Source organism: Microcebus murinus, chromosome 21, assembly GCF_040939455.1.
Source record: "Microcebus murinus isolate Inina chromosome 21, M.murinus_Inina_mat1.0, whole genome shotgun sequence".
NCBI classification, from domain to species: Eukaryota; Metazoa; Chordata; class Mammalia; order Primates; family Cheirogaleidae; genus Microcebus; species Microcebus murinus.
The window spans coordinates 1,095,138-1,102,637 of NC_134124.1; positions in this window are offsets into that span (position 1 = coordinate 1,095,138).

Here is a 7,500-nt window from a genome sequence, read left to right on the forward strand (position 1 = left end):
TAACCCTAACCCTAACCCTAACCCTAACCCTAACCCTAACCCTAACCCTAACCCTAACCCTAACCCTAACCCTAACCCTAACCCTAACCCTAACCCTAACCCTAACCCTAACCCTAACCCTAACCCTAACCCTAACCCTAACCCTAACCCTAACCCTAACCCTAACCCTAACCCTAACCCTAACCCTAACCCTAACCCTAACCCTAACCCTAACCCTAACCCTAACCCTAACCCTAACCCTAACCCTAACCCTAACCCTAACCCTAACCCTAACCCTAACCCTAACCCTAACCCTAACCCTAACCCTAACCCTAACCCTAACCCTAACCCTAACCCTAACCCTAACCCTAACCCTAACCCTAACCCTAACCCTAACCCTAACCCTAACCCTAACCCTAACCCTAACCCTAACCCTAACCCTAACCCTAACCCTAACCCTAACCCTAACCCTAACCCTAACCCTAACCCTAACCCTAACCCTAACCCTAACCCTAACCCTAACCCTAACCCTAACCCTAACCCTAACCCTAACCCTAACCCTAACCCTAACCCTAACCCTAACCCTAACCCTAACCCTAACCCTAACCCTAACCCTAACCCTAACCCTATAACCCTAACCCTAACCCTAACCCTAACCCTAACCCTAACCCTAACCCTAACCCTAACCCTAACCCTAACCCTAACCCTAACCCTAACCCTAACCCTAACCCTAACCCTAACCCTAACCCTAACCCTAACCCTAACCCTAACCCTAACCCTAACCCTAACCCTAACCCTAACCCTAACCCTAACCCTAACCCTAACCCTAACCCTAACCCTAACCCTAACCCTAACCCTAACCCTAACCCTAACCCTAACCCTAACCCTAACCCTAACCCTAACCCTAACCCTAACCCTAACCCTAACCCTAACCCTAACCCTAACCCTAACCCTAACCCTAACCCTAACCCTAACCCTAACCCTAACCCTAACCCTAACCCTAACCCTAACCCTAACCCTAACCCTAACCCTAACCCTAACCCTAACCCTAACCCTAACCCTAACCCTAACCCTAACCCTAACCCTAACCCTAACCCTAACCCTAACCCTAACCCTAACCCTAACCCTAACCCTAACCCTAACCCTAACCCTAACCCTAACCCTAACCCTAACCCTAACCCTAACCCTAACCCTAACCCTAACCCTAACCCTAACCCTAACCCTAACCCTAACCCTAACCCTAACCCTAACCCTAACCCTAACCCTAACCCTAACCCTAACCCTAACCCTAACCCTAACCCTAACCCTAACCCTAACCCTAACCCTAACCCTAACCCTAACCCTAACCCTAACCCTAACCCTAACCCTAACCCTAACCCTAACCCTAACCCTAACCCTAACCCTAACCCTAACCCTAACCCTAACCCTAACCCTAACCCTAACCCTAACCCTAACCCTAACCCTAACCCTAACCCTAACCCTAACCCTAACCCTAACCCTAACCCTAACCCTAACCCTAACCCTAACCCTAACCCTAACCCTAACCCTAACCCTAACCCTAACCCTAACCCTAACCCTAACCCTAACCCTAACCCTAACCCTAACCCTAACCCTAACCCTAACCCTAACCCTAACCCTAACCCTAACCCTAACCCTAACCCTAACCCTAACCCTAACCCTAACCCTAACCCTAACCCTAACCCTAACCCTAACCCTAACCCTAACCCTAACCCTAACCCTAACCCTAACCCTAACCCTAACCCTAACCCTAACCCTAACCCTAACCCTAACCCTAACCCTAACCCTAACCCTAACCCTAACCCTAACCCTAACCCTAACCCTAACCCTAACCCTAACCCTAACCCTAACCCTAACCCTAACCCTAACCCTAACCCTAACCCTAACCCTAACCCTAACCCTAACCCTAACCCTAACCCTAACCCTAACCCTAACCCTAACCCTAACCCTAACCCTAACCCTAACCCTAACCCTAACCCTAACCCTAACCCTAACCCTAACCCTAACCCTAACCCTAACCCTAACCCTAACCCTAACCCTAACCCTAACCCTAACCCTAACCCTAACCCTAACCCTAACCCTAACCCTAACCCTAACCCTAACCCTAACCCTAACCCTAACCCTAACCCTAACCCTAACCCTAACCCTAACCCTAACCCTAACCCTAACCCTAACCCTAACCCTAACCCTAACCCTAACCCTAACCCTAACCCTAACCCTAACCCTAACCCTAACCCTAACCCTAACCCTAACCCTAACCCTAACCCTAACCCTAACCCTAACCCTAACCCTAACCCTAACCCTAACCCTAACCCTAACCCTAACCCTAACCCTAACCCTAACCCTAACCCTAACCCTAACCCTAACCCTAACCCTAACCCTAACCCTAACCCTAACCCTAACCCTAACCCTAACCCTAACCCTAACCCTAACCCTAACCCTAACCCTAACCCTAACCCTAACCCTAACCCTAACCCTAACCCTAACCCTAACCCTAACCCTAACCCTAACCCTAACCCTAACCCTAACCCTAACCCTAACCCTAACCCTAACCCTAACCCTAACCCTAACCCTAACCCTAACCCTAACCCTAACCCTAACCCTAACCCTAACCCTAACCCTAACCCTAACCCTAACCCTAACCCTAACCCTAACCCTAACCCTAACCCTAACCCTAACCCTAACCCTAACCCTAACCCTAACCCTAACCCTAACCCTAACCCTAACCCTAACCCTAACCCTAACCCTAACCCTAACCCTAACCCTAACCCTAACCCTAACCCTAACCCTAACCCTAACCCTAACCCTAACCCTAACCCTAACCCTAACCCTAACCCTAACCCTAACCCTAACCCTAACCCTAACCCTAACCCTAACCCTAACCCTAACCCTAACCCTAACCCTAACCCTAACCCTAACCCTAACCCTAACCCTAACCCTAACCCTAACCCTAACCCTAACCCTAACCCTAACCCTAACCCTAACCCTAACCCTAACCCTAACCCTAACCCTAACCCTAACCCTAACCCTAACCCTAACCCTAACCCTAACCCTAACCCTAACCCTAACCCTAACCCTAACCCTAACCCTAACCCTAACCCTAACCCTAACCCTAACCCTAACCCTAACCCTAACCCTAACCCTAACCCTAACCCTAACCCTAACCCTAACCCTAACCCTAACCCTAACCCTAACCCTAACCCTAACCCTAACCCTAACCCTAACCCTAACCCTAACCCTAACCCTAACCCTAACCCTAACCCTAACCCTAACCCTAACCCTAACCCTAACCCTAACCCTAACCCTAACCCTAACCCTAACCCTAACCCTAACCCTAACCCTAACCCTAACCCTAACCCTAACCCTAACCCTAACCCTAACCCTAACCCTAACCCTAACCCTAACCCTAACCCTAACCCTAACCCTAACCCTAACCCTAACCCTAACCCTAACCCTAACCCTAACCCTAACCCTAACCCTAACCCTAACCCTAACCCTAACCCTAACCCTAACCCTAACCCTAACCCTAACCCTAACCCTAACCCTAACCCTAACCCTAACCCTAACCCTAACCCTAACCCTAACCCTAACCCTAACCCTAACCCTAACCCTAACCCTAACCCTAACCCTAACCCTAACCCTAACCCTAACCCTAACCCTAACCCTAACCCTAACCCTAACCCTAACCCTAACCCTAACCCTAACCCTAACCCTAACCCTAACCCTAACCCTAACCCTAACCCTAACCCTAACCCTAACCCTAACCCTAACCCTAACCCTAACCCTAACCCTAACCCTAACCCTAACCCTAACCCTAACCCTAACCCTAACCCTAACCCTAACCCTAACCCTAACCCTAACCCTAACCCTAACCCTAACCCTAACCCTAACCCTAACCCTAACCCTAACCCTAACCCTAACCCTAACCCTAACCCTAACCCTAACCCTAACCCTAACCCTAACCCTAACCCTAACCCTAACCCTAACCCTAACCCTAACCCTAACCCTAACCCTAACCCTAACCCTAACCCTAACCCTAACCCTAACCCTAACCCTAACCCTAACCCTAACCCTAACCCTAACCCTAACCCTAACCCTAACCCTAACCCTAACCCTAACCCTAACCCTAACCCTAACCCTAACCCTAACCCTAACCCTAACCCTAACCCTAACCCTAACCCTAACCCTAACCCTAACCCTAACCCTAACCCTAACCCTAACCCTAACCCTAACCCTAACCCTAACCCTAACCCTAACCCTAACCCTAACCCTAACCCTAACCCTAACCCTAACCCTAACCCTAACCCTAACCCTAACCCTAACCCTAACCCTAACCCTAACCCTAACCCTAACCCTAACCCTAACCCTAACCCTAACCCTAACCCTAACCCTAACCCTAACCCTAACCCTAACCCTAACCCTAACCCTAACCCTAACCCTAACCCTAACCCTAACCCTAACCCTAACCCTAACCCTAACCCTAACCCTAACCCTAACCCTAACCCTAACCCTAACCCTAACCCTAACCCTAACCCTAACCCTAACCCTAACCCTAACCCTAACCCTAACCCTAACCCTAACCCTAACCCTAACCCTAACCCTAACCCTAACCCTAACCCTAACCCTAACCCTAACCCTAACCCTAACCCTAACCCTAACCCTAACCCTAACCCTAACCCTAACCCTAACCCTAACCCTAACCCTAACCCTAACCCTAACCCTAACCCTAACCCTAACCCTAACCCTAACCCTAACCCTAACCCTAACCCTAACCCTAACCCTAACCCTAACCCTAACCCTAACCCTAACCCTAACCCTAACCCTAACCCTAACCCTAACCCTAACCCTAACCCTAACCCTAACCCTAACCCTAACCCTAACCCTAACCCTAACCCTAACCCTAACCCTAACCCTAACCCTAACCCTAACCCTAACCCTAACCCTAACCCTAACCCTAACCCTAACCCTAACCCTAACCCTAACCCTAACCCTAACCCTAACCCTAACCCTAACCCTAACCCTAACCCTAACCCTAACCCTAACCCTAACCCTAACCCTAACCCTAACCCTAACCCTAACCCTAACCCTAACCCTAACCCTAACCCTAACCCTAACCCTAACCCTAACCCTAACCCTAACCCTAACCCTAACCCTAACCCTAACCCTAACCCTAACCCTAACCCTAACCCTAACCCTAACCCTAACCCTAACCCTAACCCTAACCCTAACCCTAACCCTAACCCTAACCCTAACCCTAACCCTAACCCTAACCCTAACCCTAACCCTAACCCTAACCCTAACCCTAACCCTAACCCTAACCCTAACCCTAACCCTAACCCTAACCCTAACCCTAACCCTAACCCTAACCCTAACCCTAACCCTAACCCTAACCCTAACCCTAACCCTAACCCTAACCCTAACCCTAACCCTAACCCTAACCCTAACCCTAACCCTAACCCTAACCCTAACCCTAACCCTAACCCTAACCCTAACCCTAACCCTAACCCTAACCCTAACCCTAACCCTAACCCTAACCCTAACCCTAACCCTAACCCTAACCCTAACCCTAACCCTAACCCTAACCCTAACCCTAACCCTAACCCTAACCCTAACCCTAACCCTAACCCTAACCCTAACCCTAACCCTAACCCTAACCCTAACCCTAACCCTAACCCTAACCCTAACCCTAACCCTAACCCTAACCCTAACCCTAACCCTAACCCTAACCCTAACCCTAACCCTAACCCTAACCCTAACCCTAACCCTAACCCTAACCCTAACCCTAACCCTAACCCTAACCCTAACCCTAACCCTAACCCTAACCCTAACCCTAACCCTAACCCTAACCCTAACCCTAACCCTAACCCTAACCCTAACCCTAACCCTAACCCTAACCCTAACCCTAACCCTAACCCTAACCCTAACCCTAACCCTAACCCTAACCCTAACCCTAACCCTAACCCTAACCCTAACCCTAACCCTAACCCTAACCCTAACCCTAACCCTAACCCTAACCCTAACCCTAACCCTAACCCTAACCCTAACCCTAACCCTAACCCTAACCCTAACCCTAACCCTAACCCTAACCCTAACCCTAACCCTAACCCTAACCCTAACCCTAACCCTAACCCTAACCCTAACCCTAACCCTAACCCTAACCCTAACCCTAACCCTAACCCCCTAACCCTAACCCTAACCCTAACCCTAACCCTAACCCTAACCCTAACCCTAACCCTAACCCTAACCCTAACCCTAACCCTAACCCTAACCCTAACCCTAACCCTAACCCTAACCCTAACCCTAACCCTAACCCTAACCCTAACCCTAACCCTAACCCTAACCCTAACCCTAACCCTAACCCTAACCCTAACCCCTAACCCTAACCCTAACCCTAACCCTAACCCTAACCCTAACCCTAACCCTAACCCTAACCCTAACCCTAACCCTAACCCTAACCCTAACCCTAACCCTAACCCTAACCCTAACCCTAACCCTAACCCTAACCCTAACCCTAACCCTAACCCTAACCCTAACCCTAACCCTAACCCTAACCCTAACCCTAACCCTAACCCTAACCCTAACCCTAACCCTAACCCTAACCCTAACCCTAACCCTAACCCTAACCCTAACCCTAACCCTAACCCTAACCCTAACCCTAACCCTAACCCTAACCCTAACCCTAACCCTAACCCTAACCCTAACCCTAACCCTAACCCTAACCCTAACCCTAACCCTAACCCTAACCCTAACCCTAACCCTAACCCTAACCCTAACCCTAACCCTAACCCTAACCCTAACCCTAACCCTAACCCTAACCCTAACCCTAACCCTAACCCTAACCCTAACCCTAACCCTAACCCTAACCCTAACCCTAACCCTAACCCTAACCCTAACCCTAACCCTAACCCTAACCCTAACCCTAACCCTAACCCTAACCCTAACCCAACCCAACCCTAACCCTAACCCTAACCCTAACCCTAACCCTAACCCTAACCCTAACCCTAACCCTAACCCTAACCCTAACCCTAACCCTAACCCTAACCCTAACCCTAACCCTAACCCTAACCCTAACCCTAACCCTAACCCTAACCCTAACCCTAACCCTAACCCTAACCCTAACCCTAACCCTAACCCTAACCCTAACCCTAACCCTAACCCTAACCCTAACCCTAACCCTAACCCTAACCCTAACCCTAACCCTAACCCTAACCCTAACCCTAACCCTAACCCTAACCCTAACCCTAACCCTAACCCTAACCCTAACCCTAACCCTAACCCTAACCCTAACCCTAACCCTAACCCTAACCCTAACCCTAACCCTAACCCTAACCCTAACCCTAACCCTAACCCTAACCCTAACCCTAACCCTAACCCTAACCCTAACCCTAACCCTAACCCTAACCCTAACCCTAACCCTAACCCTAACCCTAACCCTAACCCTAACCCTAACCCTAACCCTAACCCTAACCCTAACCCTAACCCTAACCCTAACCCTAACCCTAA